The sequence below is a fragment of the Solanum lycopersicum genome, chromosome 10 (assembly GCF_036512215.1).
Source record: "Solanum lycopersicum chromosome 10, SLM_r2.1".
Lineage (NCBI taxonomy): Eukaryota > Viridiplantae > Streptophyta > Magnoliopsida > Solanales > Solanaceae > Solanum > Solanum lycopersicum.
The window spans coordinates 7,392,628-7,417,869 of NC_090809.1; the positions used below are offsets into that span (position 1 = coordinate 7,392,628).

At 35.7% G+C, this 25,242-nt stretch overlaps 1 long non-coding RNA gene across 4 annotated transcripts; it reads right to left on the reverse strand.

The window, feature by feature from the left end:
* Positions 1-2,883: 2,883 nt before the first annotated feature.
* LOC112940168 (uncharacterized) lies at positions 2,884-24,518 on the reverse strand. 4 transcript variants are annotated; one of them, XR_003244109.2, is made up of 6 exons: positions 23,801-24,518; positions 12,223-12,299; positions 11,040-11,650; positions 10,344-10,924; positions 5,995-9,231; positions 2,884-3,119 (listed from the first exon to the last, which is right to left on the reverse strand). It is a non-coding gene; the product is annotated as an uncharacterized lncRNA (long non-coding RNA). The 4 variants fall into 4 exon arrangements; XR_003244110.2 differs by having other exon boundaries at positions 12,219-12,299; XR_011212109.1 differs by having other exon boundaries at positions 5,995-6,178; positions 12,219-12,299; positions 23,801-24,517.
* Positions 24,519-25,242: the final 724 nt, after the last annotated feature.

The following is a 25,242-nucleotide window of genomic DNA, read 5'->3' on the forward strand; positions in this document are numbered from 1 at the left end:
ACTTTGTAGCCTCCCTCTCATTTGATGTAGTGCACTTCACACCCATGAAAAAAATCTACTTATTATTTTCCTTTCATACATCTTAAGACACATAAATCAAATTCTCTAATACCAAGTTTCTCAGGGCCCGTGTCTAACCTACGTCTAACCCCTAGATACGGACACGAGACGTAAGATAACTAATAACCCCAAAATAGCCTTGTGGTATATCATAACCATACTAAATTAAACTAAATCAATAAACACTGTGAGGAAGCTAAATTATATGGTAATTTGAAATGATGGGGAATACATATATATTAAATCTCAATATAAGAAAACTAAGAGTTTGAATACAAATGAAATGTTAAACTCTAACACTAAAATTGAAACTATGCCTTAAATATATCCTCTACATTCAAGAAATGCTAGACAATGCCCCGGCTACATTTATCAAAAACATATCAAAAGCTAAAATCAAGAAATATAATCATGTCACTCGACCTCGAAGAATGAGGACTCACCGGTGATGTTCAAGAACTAAAAATCAGGGACTGAACTATGTCTTATATTACTGCTGAGGACTTGAACCTATTTCACGAGAAGATGTAGTGCAACGTATGCATCAATCTCTGAAAGGTAATGATCATGCATGATAGACTAAAATTGAACAATAAAATAACTGAATAAAGTAATAAAGAAATAATATAATCTTAACATGATAAGGATACTAAAAATACTAAAATAAACTAACCGAATGCAATGATTAGGTTTTAACATGCTAAGACTAAATAACTTAACTATACTTATAACATGGTCAATGAAATAGAGTTCGAGTGAACCGCAGAAGCTACTAATAATAGACATAAAACTACATGACTTAAATGTGGAGTTCAACGTATATGTTCTATCGAGAGGACCCAATGCACATTTCCAAAATTATAAGGCATGACTGGAGTGATCGATCACTAAAATGATACCCACAGAGAAGACTTACAACCTATGGGGGCACATAGTTCTAGGACTATGAGGGTGATTGACCATTGTCTAACTCGCTATTAAGCTACTCCTAATTGATTATGTAATAAGCAATATTGTTACTTAAATGATGTAATAAGGGATATCTATAAATAGAGACATACAAACCAAAAATTGAACAATTATACTGATATTGGGATATTCGTAAAGTCAAGCATGTACGTATATATCTCAATTAACTGACCTAGAATGTACAATTCATGAACAAAAAGAACTACTTATCTAGGGTTTTGAATTTTCATGCAAGAAGCTGAGAAACAACATGATGATCTAATTTTAATCATACTAAAATCTAAAGCCCAGCAAGTTCTAACATTCAGAAACCTTGGGTCTACATAATATTAAGGGAATCAAGAAACTAATTGAATTTTAGGGATCTGATGGGTGAAAAGAACCCACTAGTGAAATCCCACATACATGGTGAAAAATTCCACAAAGAAATATTCTTATATTGGAGTTGGAACTGATGGAAACTCGTTTCATTCTTGAACTAGGGTTGCTTGATGTCTTTCTCCTTTTGGGTTCTAATTTTTTGAATTTTGGTGAATCATATGACTTGGGTAAGTTACACTTATTTTTCTACGCTAAAACATATTAAAACCACTTATTTTAGGGTTTATATGATGTATTTTAGTTGTCCAACGCATAGGGAAAAAGACAAAAATAACCTCACTTAAAAATTTGATTGGGTTGACAATGACCACTTTCACGGACAGTGAAAGGGACCACGGACAGTGGGAGCAATCATGGTTCTTGGTCAGTGGATACTTGCTTTGGGGGCCTTGTTTAGGAGATTTACAACAACCTGTGTGGTGGACATGAACTATGAAGGTCCTTGTGGTCCTCACTTTGGCCTAGGTTTGGTGGCTCAGGTGAAAGAACTGTTTAAGGACCACAGACCATAAATGTCCTCTTGGTCCTTACTTAAGCGTGGTGGTCTAAGGGTTAGGCTTGGTGGCCTACTAGTTAAGCTCCTACAAATGCCACCACGATCTATCATCAAGACCGCATCCCTTTGTCTAATGTCTGGGCCTCTTGGACTCTAACTTTCCACCACGGGCAATTCAACAAACCGTGGACCCTATAACCATCTGTGAACCACATCGTGGTTCACTTGTGCAAATAATCTTTTGTAATTTTTTAAGTTTTTGTTTTCAAGGTGTTATAGTGAAAAATCGGTCTCTCGTGATGTGCATTAGTTATAGATAGTTTAACAAATTCACAATCAAGAATAAGTACACTATTAAAGGAATTTATGACATGTTCAAAGAACTTCAAGGTGCTAGTCATTTCTCGAAGATAGTCCTCAGACCCCGTTGTCATTACCTTAGAGACAGAGATAAGGACATTCAAAAACTAATGTTCAAGACTCGGTATGATCATTATGAATTTGTAGTTATTTCTATTGGACTAACGAATACTCTTGTAGCTTTCATAGAATTGACGAATAGGGTGCATAAGCAGTACTTGGACATATTCGTTATCATCTTTATAAATGATATCCTCATTTACCCTAGGAATGAGGAAAAATATGCAACTCATTTGATGGTTGTCATGCAAACTCTCAAAGATTGGCAGTTGTTTTCTTAGTTTAACAAATGTGAGTTTTGGTTGTAATATGTTACTCTACTTGGGCAATGTCCCAAATATCACGACTGGAATCTAGACCCCAGACGAGACCGGCGTAGTTGACCTCTAAAATGTCGCAAACAAGCCAACTTAGGTCATACTTGCTTTTCATAGGTTAATTTTAGCGGAAAATTTGAAATTTTTTGTTCGTTAAACATGTTTGCTAAACATTCTTAATATTTTATAATCGTTCGTCATCAATTATCTAATATTAAAGAAATAAACAACTGAAAGAAATAGTTCATTGAGTCTTAATTATATAATTGCCAAAATGGCCCAATACAAAGTCTGTATCAAAACAACAAAGAAACGCTATTAGAACATGCTCCACAAACTCAACTCTAAAACTATTCTAGAATATAAAACAATAGCATCTTCAAAAGCATGCGGACCTACCAAACTCTGGATAAATGCTGACGTCCAGATAGATGCAACAATGCTCCTGCAACTCTATCGACCACCTGTGCCTACACCTAAAATAATATAGATGTATATGGTTAGTACACACTTGTACTAAGTATGGGTATATGCAATCACATACTAAGGACATGCATGAGAAAGAACAGTTCTTTCCTAACGACATGGTTTTTGGAAGTCAAGTCAGTAGACTTGCCAAATTGAGATTAGGAAAGTTAGTGAACTTTCCCAATTGGGTTAGGAAGGTCATGCCATGAGAGTAACATGCATCATTACAAATATCGCATTGCACAAAGCATATAACATCTTCATATAGCACAGATCATAGCACATAACCTATACCACCTTGCTTCTTTCATATCATTCATTCATATGCCATGAGACCTGGGAATCATGGACTTGACATTAAGACTTTCCAAAATGAGGGCCCAACATATGGGACCTCAACGATGGAGTCTTCATTAGCAAACACAGAGTCTGCTTCATTCATTCATACGTACTTCATTTGATTTCATTCATAGGCTAGTGTGAATATAGTTATACCTAGGATGTAGTTTAGGACTTTCATCGGGTTTGGTGGGCAATGATCAGGAATGACCTAATTTCATTACCCGAGTCTAGCTCACCTCTTGATTATCCTATTCTAACACCTTTGGTGTCATTTATTTCATTATGTGCTTCATTTGAGGCTGGTCTCAATCATTCATTAGGAACTTTAACTTTTATCGGCAAAGATCATGTGAGCATCGTGATATCCAGTGCCTTCCCCTAACCGAAAAGAGGTGGAATCACCGGCCAAAGTGACTCAATAACATGCTAGCGTATATGGGAATTTAACCCTGCCAGATCCCTATATTGGCAGTATATGATCAAAGACTAGGAGATGTATGGAGACCTATTCCCAGCAAGCCGGACAGTCTCATCTCATGAGAGTTACATGAACCTTTGCCCTTCCCAAAAGAAGGCATCACCGCTCATAGCTAGCCTATCGGTGCTTAGTATAAAGTTCCATTACGTTCAACTCATACGACTTGGAAGTGGACTTCTGAGATGAGGACAATACAGATCATTAGATGATATTTCATCTCATCATTAGTATCAAGTATGTTAAGCTCGATACCTTCATTAGGGGTTCATAGAGACCGGTCTCTTCATTATCTTACACTCTCCTTGGTTAGTACGTATTGGTAACATTTATTTAGGCTTACTTGAGATTTCTTTCACATATTCATTAGCCTCATGTCATGTTGTCACCAGATTCTTCATTATTAGCACCTTTGCTTTTCATAGTTACTCACCTCTTATTACGTGAATAATTATTTCATCATTTCATTATTTATCTTATCATATGCCAATGCACTTGGACACTAAGTATATCTTACACTCATATTTAACCCTCTTAGGGTTCATCGTTTCGTTACATTAATCTTAGGTTCTCTTATTTTTGAAAGTATGTTTGACTTATGTGTCTATACATACAAGCGATGGGGCTTCATTCGTAGTTTGCTAAGTGATTACTTTCCTAAGATTATGTAGTACAAGACTTATGTATCTTGTATGCATGCCAGGTTCTTAATTTTTTTTTATCTAAGTAGATGTCATTATTCTTTTATATTTTACTCACGTATGACTTATGCATCAATACAGAAATTCTTGTAAGGGAACCCAATTCTTGGATCACTTGGATATATTTTATATTTTTCATTAATTTTATTTCTAATATTCATAACTTTAGACTCTAAATATAATTTCAACATTTAAATTGAAGGATTAATTTTCTATTTTAATTTGCCTCTTAGATAACCAAATTGTTCGGGATTTGAGACCCCACAACCCCTTTGATTTTTAGAGTTAAATTCTATATAATAGGGAGGTTGTGTGTTCGAACCCCCAACCCCCCCCCCCCCTTTATTTTTAAAATTTGCTGATGAGGCTGTGAGGTGGTGGGTTCGAACCCCCACAACCCCTCTATCTGTATTTTATTTAAATGGGTGAGTGGCAGTGAGGTTGTAGGATTGAATCCCCACAGCCTCATTTTATTTCCTTGTTATTTCGCCTTTCCCTTCAGCGCCGAGGTTGTGGATTCGATCCCCACGCCTCACATTTTTTTCATTATTTCCTCTCCTGTTGCGCGTACTAGAAGGTCGTGGGATGGAATTGAATTCCACGCCTCCCATTTACTTGTTTATTTAATTTTTCTCCTTTTCCTCCCCATATGTCACGAGTTCGATTCCCCCAGCCCTATTTCCTTTTTTTTTGTTTTGCGAAAACAGGAGCTAGGATCGAATCCCCCCAGCCCCCATTTTACATTTTCTTTTCCTCACGAAACCAATAGCTAAGGGGTTCGATTCCCCTTAGCTCCTTCACGTATTTTATTTTATTTTTCAGCCTTCTCAACATGTCTTGCGTTCAATTCCCATTGACATCACTTGTTTATTTCCCTTTTAAGAAACCCATAATTTAATCTTATGGGAGAGTATGCAAATCTGGAAATTTTTTTCTTATCATTATTCTTTCATTTTTAGTCATTTCTTTCATGAGTTTACTTAGCTAAAAAGTGTTATTCAACCCAAAATTTTTTATTATAATGAACACCACATTGCACACACATAAAATACACCAAAAACACATGAATATTCGACCCCCAAACACTGGCTAAAGAAATTGCCCACGATGCATACACAACACAAATTTTTGGTTACACTTCGAATATCATTTTCGTAATTTACCTCACGTAAAACATGTTCAAACTTAATATAAATACGTAAATCATGCCTAAGTCTAGAAGAATAACATATCCATCCTACGAATTCGTTTGGGAGCTAAGGACAAGGACATACAAAGGGTAACAACCTTAGTTTTCAGGAGCTTTAGAAACATTCGAAGGAAAGTACTCTTTGAGAAAGAATTCCAGGAGAGAGAAACCCATACCTTTTAATGTTGTTCAAGTGTGAAGCTGCTTCCAGGAAACTCCTCCAAACCACGCCCAACTCACTTCAACGTACACCCCACTCGACGAACCTCCAAACCTATAGCCTTGACGTTTTGATTATTTTGTATTTTCCTTAAAAATTCTTGTGAGTTCTTCAATTGTGAAGAACTCTTGATGTATTTTCTGGATTTTGTTGTGTTTTGCAGAATAACATGAGAGAGAGAGATTGAGAATGTCAGAGAGAGTTGAGAAACGTGAGGGAGAGAATTATTAAGATTAGGAGACTAAATTCAAGACTTAGTCAAAATAAGATTTAATTAACTTAATAAAAATCTGACTTATTTTAATTAATATGTGAAAGGACCATTTTACCCTTAATGAATAGATTTTAATTGATGATTAATCATCGATTCCTTGCTCCTAGTGGGGCTCGAACCCGAGTGGCAACCCATTTGCGAAATAGGTCACTCTGAGTTGCCCTAAATTTGAAAAGCTCTTTTAATTAAATTATTTAATTAAGTTATTAATTCTTCAAGTTAAATACAATATTACCCTTGGCCTGGAAATGACCATTTTATCCTTGGACCCTTAAAACATAAATTTTTTTCTTTTAAGTCTGGTATAGACTCCTTCGATTAAATCTTCGTTTTCGCGAGCCTTACTTGGTTGATTCCAACCTTTCCAAGCCCAACTAACTCCCCAAGTTAGTTGACTTGATCGTAGTAAGGGTTTCAAGGTCTGGTTCTACGCGTATCAAGTGGTGTGAACCTTGGTTTAATGGAAATCATTCTTGACACCCTAAGTCTTGACCCTATTCATTTTTAGTGTTGTTACATTATCCCCCCCTTAGGAACATTCGTCCCCAAATAACACTACCACCTCACATCGTTATGCTAGTCGGGTTATAATAAAATCAGCATACACAGTCAATCAATAGCAACAAAATATGGATTGATAAGGAAACAGAAGCTTAAGAGGAGGAAGTGTAACCTCAAGAGCTAAAAAGATAAGGGTAGCGGGATGTCATGTCGGCCTCAGCCTCCCACGTAGCCCCCTCAACAAGATGATTTCTCTCCTAAGCCTCTTCACCTGTCTGTCTAAGATCTTAACAGGTACCTCCTCATAAGACAAGTCTTCACCAAACCCAAAACTTTAACAGGTAAGATTGATGCTGGATCACCTAGGAACTTTTTTAACATAGACATGAAAGAATGGATGAAAAGAAGCTAGCTCCCCAGGCAATGCAAACTCATAGGCTACCTCACCCACACGCTGTATAATCTCATATGGCCCAACATATCTCGGACTTAACTTCCCTTTTCTAAAAAATCGCATCACCCCTTTCATATGCGATATTTTCAAGTAAATCTGGTCACCGACATCACACTCTAAGGGTCATTTTTTGTTATCAGCATATGACTTCAGCTGACTGTAAGTAGTAGTAAATCTTCCCCTAATCACTCTGACCATCTCTAAGGCCTAATTGATTGATCTCTTGACCCAAAATGGATAAATGTCCAACCTCGAACCACCCAACTGGAGATCTGCACCTCCTACCATACAGTGCCTCAAATGGTTCCATCCCTATGCTAGGGTGGTAGCTATTATTATACGAAAACTCTATCAAAGGCATATGTTCATCCCAGTTACCTCTGAAGTCGATCACACACACTCTCAACATGTCCTCTAATGTCTCAATGGTGCGCTCTGCCTGCCAATCTGTCTGAGGATGAAATGCAGTACTATGCATTACCTGCGTGCCCAAGCTCTTCTGGAAAGATTTCCATAAATGAGAAGTAAACTAAGATCCTCTATCTAAAATAATAGACAAGGGAATCACATGCCATCTCACAATCTCATTGATATAAAGTATTGCATAATCCTCGGCTCTGTAGGTAGACTTCACAAAGATAAAGTGAGCAGACTTAGTCAATCTGTCCACAGTAACCCATATGGAGTCATGTTGTCTCCTAGTTCTCGGAAGAGCAACCACGAAGTCCATATTAATCGCCTCCCATTTCCACGTTGGAATCTCAATAATCTGAATCATACCACCAGCCTTAAGATGCTCTGCCTTGACTTGCTGACAAATAGGACACTTAGCCACATATCCTGCAATGTCCTTTTTCATGCCATCCCACCAATACATTTTCTTAAGATCATGATACATCTTGATGGAACCTGAATGTATGGAATATCTGGAACCATAGGCCTCTGCCACGATCCTGGTCCGTAAATCATCCATATCCGGTGCACACAGCCTGTCCTGGTATCTAATTATTCCATCACCTCCCAAAGCGAAAGACTATTTCATTTTTAACAACACTGAGTCTTTCAGCTCCATCCACACAGGATCAAGATGTTGACCGTTCTTGACTTCATCTACCAAGGATGATTTAGAACTAGGATGAATTGAAACACCCCCACTAGTATAGTCAACCAATCGCACACCCAGTGTGGCCAGTCTGTATACCTCTTTTGCCAACTCCTTCTTCTCGTCCTCAATGTGGGATGTACTCCCCATGCTCATCCTTCTCAAAGCATCAGCCACAACATTAGACTTACCTGGATGGTAGTGCACATTCATGTCATAATCCTTTAACATCTCCAACCACCTGCGCTGACGTAGATTCAACTCCTTTTGTATGAACACGTGCTGGAGACTTTTATGATCCGTGAAGACATCAACATGCACTCCATACAGATAATGCCTCCACAACTTCAATGCAAACACCACATCTACCAACTCTAAGTCATGAATGGGATAATTCTTTTCATGAACCTTGAGTTGTCTTGAAGAATAGTCTATCACCTTACAATCATGCATAAGAATTCAACCAAAACCAACCCTAGATACATCAAAATAAATCATGTAATTCTCACCACACTTAGGTAAAGTAAGCACCGGGGCTGAAGTGGTTTCGTCCTTGAGCTCCTGGAAACTCTTCTCACAAGTCTCAAGTCGATTCAAACTTGGATTTCTTCATTGTCTAAGCTATAAGTGGGGCAGCGATGGAAGAAAAGCCCTCCACAAACCTGCGGTAGCAACCATCCAATCCCAGAAAGTTACGGATATCGGTGGGAGTAAAAGACTTTCGCCAATTCTTAATAGCTTCAGTCTTGTTGGGCTCAACCTCTAAACCTTGATCGGACACAACATGACCCAGGAAGGTCACTGATCTCTGCCACAATTAACACTTGCTGAATTTGGCATGCAACTGATGCTATCTAAGTACCTGCAAGGTTAGTATTAAATATTGATCATGTTCTTCCTTGGTCTTAGAGTAGATGAGAAAGTAATCAATGAATATTATGATGAAAGAGTTAATGTATTCACGGAAGACTCTGTTCAGGAGATCCATAAATGCAGTAGGTGAATTCGTGAGACCAAATGAAATAACCAAGAACTCATCATGACCATAACGGGTATGATAAGCTGTCTTTGGGACATCTCCCTTCCTAACTCTAAGTTAATGATACCCTGAAGGAAGATCAATCTTAGAGATGAAACTAGACCCTTGGAGATGATCGAACATATCATCTATTCTGGGAAGTGGATACTTACTCCTTATAGTGACTTTGTTGAGGTTCCGATAATCGATACACATTCTAAGAGTCCCATCTTCCTTCTTTACAAGCAACACTGGAGCGTCCCACGAGGATATGCTCGGCCGAATGAAACCCTTATCAGTGGGATCTTTTACCAGCAACTTCAACTCTTTGAATTCTGCTGGAGTCATTCTATAAGGAGGAATCGAGATTGGTTTACTATCGGGTTCTAAGTCAATACCAAAGTCAATCTCTCAAATGGGAGGGACTCCAGGAAAATATTCAAGAAACACATCTAGAAAATCATTCACTACAGGCACTAAGTCTGTGGAAGGAATGTCATGATCTAATCATTAACACTCACAAGATGACATAGTAACCCCGTGGACATCATTTTGTTGGCCTTAAAATTTGAAATGAAGGGATTGGGACGACTCGAATTGTAACCTACCCAGACTAACTCTTCTTCAATATGGAAGTGAAATTTTACCACTCTACTACGACAGTCCAAGCAAGCATAACAACTGTGAGGCCAATCCATGCCAAGAATAATATAAAATCATGCATGGGTAACTTAATCAAGTTTGCACACATGGTCTTAAAAATTACAACTATTGGACAATCCTTGTATACCTTATTTGTCCTTACATTTTCTCCTAATGGCGAATTAACTACTATAGGATCATGCAGAACTTCAGGTAGTACTTCAAAAGTAAGGGCAAGCAGAGGAGTTACAAAGGAAAGCGTAGACCCTGGATTAAGTAAAGCATAACAAAAGTTGAGAATACTTGCAGCATACCTGTAACAATATCAGCAGACTTCTCCTGATCCTCCCTTCCCTTCAAGGCATAAAATCTGTTCCTCTTGGGAGGCTCGGCTGTTGCTGCACCTTGTGGGTTAGGCCTAGGCTGAGCATTACTTCTTACCTAACCTCTGTTCTGTGGATAGTCTCTGACCATGTGTCCACTCTTACCACAACCAAAGCGGGAATTTGTGCCTTGTCTGCATTCTCCACTATGAGCTCGACCACACTTAGCACAATTCTTCTTAGGACGCTTAAACTCACCTCCATTGCCCTTCTTGGGCTCAGGTCTGCCTCCTTTTTGTGTAGCACCCCTCTGAGGATTTGAATTTCCAGAACTCTGTTGCCCCTTTTTGAACCGTTGCTGCTCACGGACGCCAAAATTATTTTTGTGGCTTCCATGACTGGGACCTACCTAATCTTGAGGCTTAGGCCTCCTAACATCACGAATACCTCACTTTTTGCGGTTGTCCTCTACCTACTGGACATGCACCATAAACCTTGAAAGGTGCATATTATCATGAAGCATCACAGATCGACACTCCTCCTCCAAATCTCCATTGATTTCTGTGAGGAACCTGCTCATCTTATTCTTGTAGTTAGAAACCAGGGAAGTAGCATACATGGATGATTTCAACAAAGTTTAGTATTCTCCTCATTCTTGCTATTAAATACGAGAGGAAAGTAACATACCTTGATAGCTTAACAAATTTCATGGAATACTCCCTGACTGCCATAGAGCCTTGCTTAATGTTGATGAACTCCTCAACCTCGGCCTCTCTAATCTCTCTGGGGAAGAGTCTCTCAAGAAATGTTGTCGTGAAAAACTCCTATGTGACTGGCACTCCACCAAAGATACGGTTATCTTGCCACATATTTCTCCAAGTCTGTGAAACATCCTTAAGCTGATAGGAAGTCAACTCAGCCTTCTTAATATCAGTGGCCCCAGAGCCACCAGGACCTTATGCACCTCATCTACAAACTCTTGACGGTCCTTTGATGTCTTAGCCCCTGTTAATATGGGAGGGTTCATCCTCGTGAAATCTTATAGTTTGTCAACCATACTCCAAACCGGGGGGTTCTCCCTCTGAACATCCTGCCGGTTGACTTGGGCAGCCTAGCCTGAGCCTGCATCGCGATGGACTATTCCATATCCTCCAAAGATGCCCTTACCTTAGCATTGTTCTACCCAGCTGGGTTAATCGGCATGGCCACTCCTTCAGTTGGGGCCTGGGTAGAACTCGATTGCCCCTAGCAGCTGCCCCCCTCCTCCTCTAACCAATAACCCTCCTAGGGTTCATTCTCTGAAAAAACAACAAGGTTTGATGTTAGAAACACTTATAACATCAAGAACTCATTCATTATGAAAAGCACAATAAGATTAGAAGAAGGGAAATTTTCCTACGCATCATGCAGTCTCTAAGATTAGAAACTACTCAATCTTTTTTATATGAACTCATTATTCTTAGAATTTAACCTAGTGCTCTAATACCAACTTTGTCACGACTGGAATCTAGACCCCAGACGAGACCGGCATCGTTGACCTCTAAGAGGTCGCAAACGAGCCTACTTATGTCATAATTGCTTTATATAGGTTAATTTTAGCGAAAAATTGAACTTTCTGTTCTTTAAACATGCTTGCTAAACATTCTTAACATTTTATAATAGTTCGTCATCAACCATCTAATATTAAAGAAATAAACAACTGAAAGAAATAGTTCATTAAGCCATAATTATATAATTGCCAAAATGGCCCAATACAAAGTCTGAATCAAAAAACAGGAAAGAAACGCTATTAAAATATGCTTCACTAGTTCAACTCTAAAAATACGCTAGAATATAAAACAGTAGCATCCTCGAAAGCATGAGGACCTACAAAACTCCAGATGAATGCTGACGTCCGGATAGCTGCAACAAAGATCATGCAACTCTATCGACCACCTGTGCTTGCACCTAAAAGTATAGATGTATAGGGTTAGTACATACTTGTACTAAGTATGGGTATATTCAAGCAAACACCAAGGACATGCATGAGAAAGAACAACTCTTTCCTAACAACATGATTTTTGGAAGTCAAGTCAGTAGACTTGCAAAATTGAGATTAGGAAAGTTAATGAACTTTCCAAATTGGGTTAGGAAGGTCATGCCATGAGATTAACATGCATAATTATAAATATTGTATTGCACATAGCACATAACATCTTCATATAGCACATAAACTATAGCACCTTACTTCTTTCATATCATTCGTTCATATGCCATGAGACTTGTGAATCATGGACTTGACATTAAGACTTCCCAAAATGAGGGCCCAACATATGGGACCTCAACTAGATAGTCCTCATTAGCAAACACAGAGTCTGCTTCATTCATTTATACTTACTATATTTCATAGGCTAGTGTGAACACAGGCTATATCTAGGATGTAGTTTAAGACTTTCATCGGGTTTTGTGTGCAATGATCAGGAATGACCTAATGTCATTACCCGAGTCTATCTCACCTCTTGATTATCCTAATCTAACACCTTTTGTATCATCCATTTCGTTATGTGTTTCATTTGAGGCTGGCCTCAATCATTCATTAGGAACTTTAACTTGAATCGACATAGATCATGTGAGCATCATGAAATCCAGTGTCTCCCCCACCGAAAAGAGGTGGAATCACCTGCCAAAGTGACTCAGTAACATGCTAGTGTCTGTGGGAATTTAATAATGCCAGATCCCTAGATTGGCAGTATATGTTCAAAGGCTAGGAGATGTATGGAGACCCATACCCGGCGATGGAAAGTCTTGTCTCATGAAAGTTACGTGAACCTTCGCCTTCTCAAAAGAAGGCATCACCACTCATAGATATCCTATCGGTGCTCAGTATAAAGTTCCAGTACGTTCAACTCATACGTCTTAGAAGTTGACTTCTGACAGTATAGATCATTAGATGATATCTCATCTCATCATTAGTATCAAGTGTATTAAGCTCAATAACTTCATTAGAGAGGTCATAGAGACTAATCTCTTCATTATCTTACACTCTCCTTGGTTTGTACGTATTGGTAACATTTATGTAGGCTCACTTGAGATTAATCTCATCATATTCATTAGCCTCATGTCATGTTGTCGCCACATTCTTCATTATTCACACCTTTACTTTTCATAGTTACTCACCTCTTATTACGTGAATGATTATTTTATCATTTCATAGTTTATCTCATCATATGCCAATGCACTTTGCCACTTAGTGTATCATATACTCATACTTAACCCTCCTAGGGTTCATCGTTTCATTACATACATCTTAGGTTCACTTATTTTTGAACGTATGTTAGACTAATGTGTTTATACATACAAGCCATGAGGTTTCATTCGTAGTTCGCTAAGTGATTATTACTTTCCGAAGATTATGTAGTACAAGACTTATGTATCTTGTATATATGCCAAGATCGTAATTTTATGATCTAAGTAGATGGCATTATTCTTGGATATTTTACTCACGTATGACTTATGCACATAAATTTGGGAAAGGGAACCCAAATCTTTGATCACTTGAATATCATTTTTTTCCATCAATTTTATTTCCAATATTCATAACATTATACTCTAAATTAAATCTTAACATTTACACTGAAGGATTAATTTTCTATATTAATTTCACTCTTAGATAATTAAATGGTTTGGGGTTCGAGCCCCCACAAACCCATTGATTTTTAGAGTTAAATTCGCTACGATAGGGTGGTTGTGTGTTCGAACCCCACACCATCCCCCCGTTATTTTTTTTAAATTTCGATGAGGAGTCTCTGAGGTGGTGTATTAGTGAGGTTGTGGGATCGAATCCCCACTGCCTCAATTCGTTTCCTTGTTATTTTGCCTCTCCCCTCAGCGCTGAGGTCATGGGTTCGATCCCCAAGCCTCGCATTTTATTTTTTTCATTATTTCCTCTCCCTTCTCACATACTAGGAGGTCGTGGGTTCGAATCCCACGTCTCCCATTTACATGTTTACTTAATTTTTATCCTTCTCCTCCTCATAGGTCGCGAGTTCGATTCCCCCCAGCCCCATTTCCCTTACTTTTTTCGCGAAAACAGGAGCTGGGATTGAATCCCCTAGCCCCTATCTTCTTTTTTCTTTGCTTCACAAAACCAATAGCTAAGGGGTTCGATTCCCCTTAGCTTATTCACGTTTTTTCTCTTATTTTTCATCCTTCTCAACATGTGTGGTCTTGGTTTTAATTACCATTGACCTCACTTATTTATTTTCCTTTTTCAAAAACCATAATTTAACCTTATGGAAGAGTATGCAAATCTGGAAATTTTTTTCTTATCATTATTCACTCATTTTTCGTTACGTCTTTCATGAGTTTACTTAGTTAAAAGAGTGTTACTCAACAAAACATTTTTCATTATAATGAAAACGACATTGCACACACATTGCACACATAAAATACACCAAAAACATATGAATATTCGACCCCAAAACAGTGGCAAAAGCCACTGCCCACGATGGATACACAACACCAATTTTTGGTTACACTTCGAATATCATTTTTTTAATTTCCCTCACATAAAACATGTTCACACTTAATATAAATACGTCAATCATGCCTAAGTCTAGCAGAACAACACACCCATCCTACGAATTCAATTGGGAGCTAAGGATAAGGACATAGAAAGGGGAACAATCTTAGTTTTCAAGAGCTTGAGAAACGTTTGAAGGAAAGCACTCTTGGAGAAATAATTCCAGGAGAGAAATCCATACCTTTTGATGTTGGTCAAGTGTGAAGTTGCTTCTAGGAAACTCCTCAAAACCACACATAATACACTTCAACGTACACCCCACTCGACGAACCTTTATTACCCTTGACATTTTGACTACTTTGTCTTTTACTTAAAAATTCTTGTGAGTTCTTCAAGTATGGACAACAATTGATGTATTTTCTGGTTTTTGTTGTGTTTGGCAGAATAACGTGAGAGAGAGTTGAGAAACGTGAGGGTCAGAGAGTTAATAGAATTAGGAGACTAAATTCAAGACTTAGTCAAAATATGATTTAATTAACTTAATAAAAATCTGATTTATTTTAATTAATACCGGAAAGGACTATTTTACCCTTAATGAATAGATTTTAATTGATGATTAAATCATCAATTCCTCGCTCCTAGTGGGGCTCGAACCCGAGTGGCAACCCATTTGCGAAATGGGTCACTCTGATTCGCCCTAAATTCGAAAATCTCTTTTAATTAAATTAATTTATTTATTTATTACTTCCTCAGGGTAATTACAATATTACCCTTGGCCTGGAAATAACCATTTTACCCCTGGACCCTCAAAACATAAAATTTCTTCTTTTAAGTCTGGTAAAGACTCCTTTTGATTAAATCTTCATTTTCGCGAGTCTTACTTTGTTGGTTTCAACCTTTCCAAGCCCAACTAACTCCCCAAGTTAGTTGAATTGATCATAGTAAGGGTTCTAAGGTCTGGTTCTACGCGTATCTATTCGTGTGAACCTTGGTTTAATCGCAAGCATTCTTGACACTGTAACTCTTGATCCTATTCATTCTTAGCGTTGTTACACCAAACCAACCTCTCCTTTAGAATTAGATGTTTCATGGGTATGGCTAGTTATTTGGGAAGGTTCACAGAAGTATTTTCATCCATAGCTCCCCCATTGACTAAGTTATTTTATAAAAGGTTAAGTTTTAGGGGTTAGACAAATGTAAAAGAGCTTCTAAGAACTGAAAATGATGTTAGCTATACCCTCGGTTTTGACTCTATTAGAGGGTTTAGACAATTATGTTGTTTATTGTGATTCATCTGAGTCATTCGAGGTTGTGTGTTGATACAACGAGGAAAGGTTGTAACATATGCTTCTAGACAGATCAAGATATCTGAGAAAAACTATCTGACTCATGACCTTAATTTTCCAACCATATTATTTTGCCTTAGGATTCAAAGACATTACTTGTATAGTGGTCATGTAGATGTGTTCACGAACATTAAAATCCTTCTGTATATGTTCACCCAGAAAGAGTTGAATCTTCGCTAGAGGGGATTGTTTGTGTTCCTTAAAGACTATATATGAATATGCTTTACCATCTTGGTAAGGACAATGTAGTAGAAGATGCTTGTAGCATACTATATATGGGTAGTATAGAACATATTAAGGAAGAAAGGAGAGAACTAGGAAAGATGTTCACTAGCTTGCTCGCTTAGGAGTTATATTTACGAGCATATCAGATTATAGGGTGAGGGTCAAAATGGGTCAAAATCATCATTAGTAGTAGAATTTATGGAAAAGAAAAACAATGACCCAATATTCCAGTAACTGAAGGATGTAGTTCCACAACACAAAGTTGAGGTTTTCTCAAAAGTGGGAGATGGTGTGCTTCACTATGAGGGTCGTTTGTGTGTTCCTAAGGTGGGTGAGTTAAGACAACATAATCTTGTAGAAGACCATAACTCTTGGTATTCTATTCATCCAAGTGCCACTAATATGTACCGTCATGAAAAGGGACATAAATCCATTTGGGATTAATATTCCTACATGGATGTGGGAAGTGGATAACATGGACTTCATTATAGGTTTACCTCATACTAGTAGACAACATGAATCCATTTGGATGATAGTTTACAAAGTTATTAAGTCTGCACAATTTTGGGTCGTTAAACCTACAAATTCGGAAAAGTACTACGCCAAGATATACATTAATGAGATAGTTACGTTTTATGAGTTCCTTTTTCTATCATTTTTGATAGAGCTCCTTAATTTACCCTCATTTTTTAAAATCATTTAGTAAAGGTCTAGGTACTCAGGTTAATTTCAACACAATATTTCATCCACATATAGATGGTCAGGGAGAGCGTACAATTAAGACCATAGAGGACATATTGAGAGATTGCATGATCGACTTCAAACGTAGTTAGTATGATCATCTTTCTCCTATAGAGTTCACCTACAATAATTGTTACCATTCCAACATTCAAATGGCCCCGTATGAGACATTGTATCGGTGTAGATGTATATCTCCAATTGGTTGGTTTCAAGTAGGTGAAGAAGCTTTGATAAGGCTAGATTCAGTTGATGATTGCACAGAAAAAATTTAACTACTAGAGATAGACTAACGATATTCTAGAGTCACCAAAAGTCCTATGCAGATGTAAGCAGAAGAGACTTGGATTTCCCAATTGATTATTGGGTTTATTGGAAGTTTCACAAATGAAAAGGGTGATGAGATTTGTCAAGAAAGGGAAGCTCAGTCCTAGATATATAGGCCCTTAAGTGTCTTATGAGTCAGAGTTGCCCGCAGAACTAGTAGAAGGGCATTTGGGCTCTTCATATTTCGTTGTATAAGAAGTGTGTGGGGTGATCTAACCATTGGATAGTGTGGTTATGAAGGAGAGTATCGCTTATTAGCATGTGCCTGTTGATATTCTTGATCGTTAGGTTCGATTGTTGAGAAACAAAGAATTCGCTTCAGTTAAGGTTTTGTTGAGGAGTCAGTCCGTAGAAGAAGCTACTTGGGAAGAAGAAGATGCCATGAAGCCCAACTACCCTCATTTCTTTCCTACCAATTCTATTCCATCTTGAGGTAATAGTTTTCTCTAGTCTTTTAGTTACTCATGTGTATATTCACTGTCAGTATCATCTTCCTTCAATTATAGTTGCTTTTTCAGCATATTTGTATGTCCTTGGAACTATATTTAGTCTGATTTCTGTTTCCAGAACATGATGACAGGGTTAGAAGCTCTTCATTTTATCTTCAGCTAGTTTAGTCTTCATTCGAGGAGCAATGTTCCCGTAAGGGAGATATGTAACACCTCGTATCCTAAAAAGAATAGAATGCAAATTTTAAAAGCTGCATATGCTACTGACAGGCACCACCCACGGACCGCAGGTGGGGTCCTTCGATGGCCACCTGTGTTCCACCCACGAACACCCAAAAAAATATGTCTAAGGGTCGACCCATGGACGGAAAATTGTAGGTCAAACCACGCGCCATAGTCCTGGTCCATCGATCGAGAACCTATAAATCCCCTCTCTAAAAGCCAATGACAGTTGATAGAACGAATTATTGATGAGTTGACGGTCTGTTGGTCAGCCCATCGATTGGCCCCAACTATTTTTAAGTCATAGGTTGTTTGGTTTTTTCCATGTGTGTTGGACCCTCAAACTTCGTTTTTTTAGTCAAATTATCACAGTAAAAAAAAAGAACATACCCTAGTAAACTCATCCTCCAAAATAATCAAGTTGAACAAAAAGAAGGAGAAAGAGTCAACCGAACCCTCTCAAAGAATTTGATGAGTTTTCTTTGAATTCAACCCTAAAATTGAAAGATTTCTCGATGATATTCTTCATCGGGTATGTGGGATTTCACTAGTGGGTTTCACTTATTAGGTACCTAGAAATTTTTCAGATTATTGATTCTTTATATCATGTTTAGACCTAGAGTTTCTCATCGTTTCAGGATTGTCATGAATTAGCTGTTATAGTATTCATAGTCTGATTATCATGTTTTCATAGAATTGTTACTTAGTTAATGCATGAAACTCAAAACCTTAGATGTGTAGACTTGTTTAGTTATAAATTACAGTTGTTAGGTCAAATTATTTAAATAATCGTGCCTCGTTTAAGAACGTTTCGGTTATCAGTATATTAATGTTGCATTTTAAGTTAACATGTCATTATTTTTAACTATTCACTGTTAAAGAACTTCAGTCATAAGGTGTTTTTGCATAATCAATTCGGAGTAGGCTTAATACAAGTAGACAAAGGGTGAGTCACCCTCATAGTCACAAAATTGTGTGCCCTCTAGGATAAATCCCTTCTGTGGGCATCACTTTTATTGATCACGTCAGTCATGTATTTATACCATTGGCAAGGTATATTTGTTCCTCTCGGTGGGGAGATACATTTGACTCCACGGATTACTCTAGTGGTTTTATGTCGGTTAATAGTAGCTCCCACAGTTAGATTCTAGTGTATTGACCAGATTATCAGTTATAATTCAGTATCAATTTCATCATATCATATACTTGGTCGTTGCATTCAGTTAGCTTAGTATTCAACATGTTTCAGTACATATATGATATTCAAATTATATCATTTCTGATATTGCTTAGCTCAATTATGTTTATGTTATTCAACTTTATTCTATCTTGCATAATCAATACCTTTCAAGTACTGAACCATACTCTACCCTACATCTTCTCGTGATGTAGGTTTAGATCCTCAGCACTCAGATCACAAATAAATCATTTTTTGATGTCCGGTGAGTAATCATTCTTCAAGGATGGTTCACATGTTATCTTTCTATTTTGAGTCGTTTCATTTCTATTTTGCAAGAATTAGTTACGGAATCTCCCAACAACTCTAGTCAGTTAGAGGCTTTTATTTTGACATAGTTAGATTTAGTTTTAGTTGTGTTTGTTCTTTTAGTTGTCAATAAACATAGTTTTATATATTCAGATTTAGAATGGGTAATACCCTTCATCTCCCCTTTATGTCATGTATTAACCTTCCGCACAAAATTATCTTATTTCAGTTACCTTTGTATGCTTGTGATATGCCACCAAGGTTAGCTTGGACCACTCGTGATCCTAGGTCCCGTGTTTACATCCTTGTGTAACTTAAGGGCGTGATAAAACTAGAAATTATATTTCAACAAAATAAATTTTATATATATATATATATATATATATATATATATATATATATATATATATATATATATATATTAGTTGTATGAGTTTCTAAGGGTGATATCAATAGTTGAACTGAGGGATTTCTACGTTCAACACAAATAGTTGAGTAGTTTTTTAATTATAAAATAAAGTTAAGTGAATTTTTAAGTAAATTATTCTAAGTTGAGTGATTTTGTAAGTGGAGTATTAAAAGTTCAATGACTGAGATATAAAATCATCATTATAATCAACGTACTATTTTTCGTTACTATATTATATCATATAAATATATTATTAAACTTAGTGCCTATTTGGCCATTAGATTTGAAATCATGAAATAAATTATGAGATGTAGTTGAAGTTTAATTGGAAAATGCAATTTGGACATTTTATGTTGTGTTTTATACGAAACATAAAAATTTCATAAATTATAAAACTATTAAGATTATCTAATTCTTTTTACAGTCTTACCAAATATGAAAAAGTTTATAAAATTGCATAATATAGTATCACAAAGCTATTCGAAAAACTTACAAAATTTTATAAATTAAACTTTAATTCAATAAAAAATAAAATTAAAAATAAGTTATAGTGTCTGGTTTTTAATATAATCCTCCAACATACTACCAACAAGCATCTCATTATGAACTAGCATTTCGATTATGTAACTGAGAAGAGAAAAAAACATTGTTACTTTGAGTCATTTGGTTAGTAAGTTAAGTTGATCAAAACTGAATAATATATAGGGCATAGTAGGAATTGATATGAATTACTAATAAAATTTATGTTTGTGAGAATAATCTTTATATGAGATATAAATGGTTTAAAAGTAATGATATGAATTATAAATTTTAGTTTTATATGAAATAAATTGTTAATACTTATAAATACGGGATAGTTTTAATAAAATATATTTTTTTAGGTCAACCTTAAATCAGAAAAATCTCATATCATGATTTGAAATTCCCAAATTAGCATGAAATTACATGTCTAAGCGCTAATTTCATATCGTGATTCCAGACGCCTCATTACAGGGAAAGCCCCTTGAGAAAATATTGAAAGAAAAAAAACTTATTCAAGTTAAATGACTGTAATATCCTTTCTAAAATAAAAAAAAATTATTTACCCTTATGAACTTAATTAATTATTGATAGTAATAATGTTTAAAAAACATAACATATACTTTTTTTCATATGACACATTTATATTATAGGTAATTAACAAATATAATAGCACATTCATGGTATGAGTACAAAAGGAAAAGATCATCCATATCATTCATACAATACATTCATTGTATGAATACAAAGGGGAAAAAGGAACATTCATGATTATTCAATTTAGGTCTTCCATCTTCCAATTAATGTATAAATGAATTGTATTTTTTTTGGGGTATGGGGTGGGTTGGTTATTTTTTATTCCTTTTGACAACTTAATATAAAATGTGTTTGTTACCTGAAAAGTTGAATAGAATTTTTGAGAATTTCAAATAAGTAATATTAAGGAGTTTTAAAAGGCTTCCAAAGTGCTTTTATTATTTCTAAGCTATATGCAAATCACTTGATTGATTTTTCAACCATAAGACTTTTACAACTAGTTTTTTTTTTTTACATTTCATTGATATCTTTTTGTCCCTCTTGCCTCCATCTAATACCTTGTCATAAATTATTAATGGTAGATCAAATTGTAACAAAATCATGCATAGGTTCTGCTATCCTTTATTGAATTGGACTGCTAATTATTTCGTACACACGCCTTTATTCCTGCTGCCTCTTTTATTTTATTCAATTTCATAGATATGAACACCTGTTTCATATTATTTCATCATCAAAAGTATTTGTATGACCATGTCAATTCTCATCACAAGGTGTGTATGTTATCCTTTAGGCTGAAGGACTATTGGTATTATACAGATTTGCAATCAACTTTGGAGGTCACTGGGATTAGTTCTTACCGTTGTGTGAATTTTCATACAACAAATGCTATCACTCTAGCATCGACAGCACCATTTGAGGCACTTTATTGAAGAAGGTGTAGATCTTCTATAAGGTTATTTTAGACGGATGATGTGAAGGCCTTATTGGTTGACTTTGTAAAGGAAGCATACTTAATGAAACTTCACGGCAAGTGCGGAGCCAAGCTTTGATCACTATTGTGAAGCAATAGGAACTTGTAACTCCCAACTTAAAAACGACTAATTTTTTGTATTATGTTAGTGGATTTTAGGGAAGAGAAGAACCACAATAATTACATTTTTTATTATTTAAAAAAAATTTAGATCACTCTTAATAATTTAAAACAAAAATTATATTTAGACAAAATTAATTTTAAAAAATCATTTAAATAAGTTAGGTGACTTTCTAAGAGTGGTATCAATAGATGAGCTTGGTGACTTTCTATGTCAAAATACTAATAGTTGAGTGATTTTTGAGTTATAAACAAAGTTGAATGACTTCCTAAGTGAGCTACTAGAAGTTGGTATTTTTTTATTTATAAAACAAAGTTGAGTGACTTTTTAAGTGAATTATTCTAACTTGAGTGACTTTTATTTTATAAAACAAAGTTGAGTCACTTTCTAAGTGGACTATTGAAAGTTGAATGAAAATCTGAGATATAAACTCATCATTTTCATCAGTTAAATATTATATTATATTATATTATATTATATTATATTATATTATATAATATTATATTATATTATATTATATTGTATTGTATTGTATTGTATTGTATTGTATTGTATTGTATTGTTATGTATTGTGTTGTGTTGTGTGTTGTGTTGTGTTGTGTTGTGTTGTGTTGTGTTGTGTTGTGTTGTGTTGTGTTGTGTTGTGTTGTGTTGTGTAGTGTAGTGTTGTGTTGTGTTGTGTTGTGTTGTGTTGTATTGAGTTGTATTGTGTTGTATTGTGTTGTATTATTTTGTTGTATTGTGTTGTATTGTGTTGTATTGTGTTGTATTATGTTGTGTTATTGTGTTGTATTGTGTTGTATTGAGTTGTATTGTGTTGTATTGTGTTGTATTGTGTTGTATTGTGTTGTATTGTGTTGTATTATTGTGTTGTATTATTGTGTTGTATTATTGTGTTGTATTGTATTGTATTGTATTGTATTGTATTGTATTGTATTGTATTGTGTTGTATTGTGTTGTATTGTGTTGTATTGTGTTGTATTGTGTTGTATTGTGTTGTACTGTGTTTTATTGTGTTGTATTGTGTTGTATTGTATTGTATTGTATTGTATTGTATTGTATTGTATTGTATTGTATTGTATTATATTATATTATATTATATTATAATATATACAACGCTGGCGGTAGTTCGCACGGCCATCCAGATCTAGCTTTAATCTAATACACGACCAAGACATACTAAAAACGTATTATAGTTTTGTTAATATCCTATCTTAGCATGGTCGTATGGTAATATTTTACCTAAGCATGGGGCCTATCATAAATTTTAGACATATTGATATTTAGCAGTTCTAACAGTGGTTTAAGACGACCCCTTTTTTTCTTCAATTTAACGGGGACTTACAGCACCAGTGCTCGCTAATACCAATAGTGTACAATCTGCCTGTACCTCCACCTTAGAACCAAGTCAAGATATATGATAAGAATCTAAGAACTATAATAAGAATTTATTCTATCTTGATGAGATCCAGATATTTTGCTAGAACATTGTACAAAAATCATGCAGCTGGCATAGATATGAAAGGTATCTAGCCGGACATAGTCACGACTATAATAATAATGGAGAAAATAAAATAATTAAAAGAAATTTAAATTACCTAAGAGAGTTTCCCAAAAATGTGGACTTTTATTTCTTTGCCGGAATATATTATAAGAGAGAGAGAGAGAGAGAGAGAGAGAGAGTTACTAAGGAAAGAAAGAAAAGATAAAATTCCTAAAGAGATCCTCCCTCTCATCTGAGGAGGAGTGCTTCTTATATAGGCAATTTTAAGAGACATAGAATAATAGTGGGTCTCTTATCTGGGCCCCTTACACACTATATCTACTATTTAGACAGTGTTTTCACTATTAAGGATAAGGAGGAATCTAGATTTTTCCTTTTGCCTTTATCCTTGCCAGGCTTTCTTGGTCCTTAATGGATAGCAAAAAATCTTGTACCTTGTCGAGCTCACTTTCAATCATAATTAGCTCTTATTCATCGGACTGTGCATCTGCAATATCGTTGCTAGTGCCACTCTTCATTGAAGTATCCAATTTATCAAATTCTGAGAGGTTTTGCAATAGATTTATTTTAACCTCTTCGAGATACTCGTTGATCATTTCGTCTTTATCACCCTCTTGGATGGAGATTCTGTTTGCAATGTGCTTGATAGAATTTTCAGTTAACAACTTCCTTTGGGGTATCTCCTTATAATTCTGGATTTTTGGTTGTATCTGATCTACAAGCTCTTTACCATGGGGTTGACCGGTCTTTGGGTCTTGCCTTGTTAGCTTGTCCCAAAAATTATAATAATAAATCTGGTATAAACAAGGAATTTTTTCTTCAGGAGTAAAACCTACTTCTGGGATCCATTTATGAATCCATGGAATGGAGAATCCTATAAAAAGAAAATACATCTGATCAACTTTTTCTACATTGCAGATATGTTCTGATAAATATAAATTCGTTAAAAAGGGGAAAAACTTGGACCATTCTTTATATAAATTTAAATAATTATTTGGTAAAATCTTTACTGAAGGTCCATGATATTTCCACCAGTTTGAGATAGTTTAGTCAAAGACTTTGCACAGACCATAATAAACCATGTGTGCTTATGTTTGTCATTATTGTAATAAAATATTTTACTAAAAGCATGGATATAATCCCAGTAGGTAAAATTAATAATTATTTTGTTAACATAAACCTGTTTTTCATGCATAGTGGAGATTCCCCACTCTTCAGCATATATGATCTGCTTGATAATAAATTTTGAGAAGTTATAAACTTCTTTTTCATTTTCTGAGGTAAAATGCTGGAACCCGGCACTTCCTGTATGAACAATAATAGCTTCATAATATGATCTCATTTTATAAGAGTCTCCGGGGAAATATAACATCTTTATAAAATGCCGTATGAATATTTTCCAAGGTTCATTGCTTCTTTGATTATAAGAGTTTTACAAAAGAAATATAATATCCTTGGTGGTTGCCTCTTTAGAGAATTTTTGGGTATCACCTTCTTTCATTAAAGAAGCATAGGTATCACCTTGCTCTTTTGTCT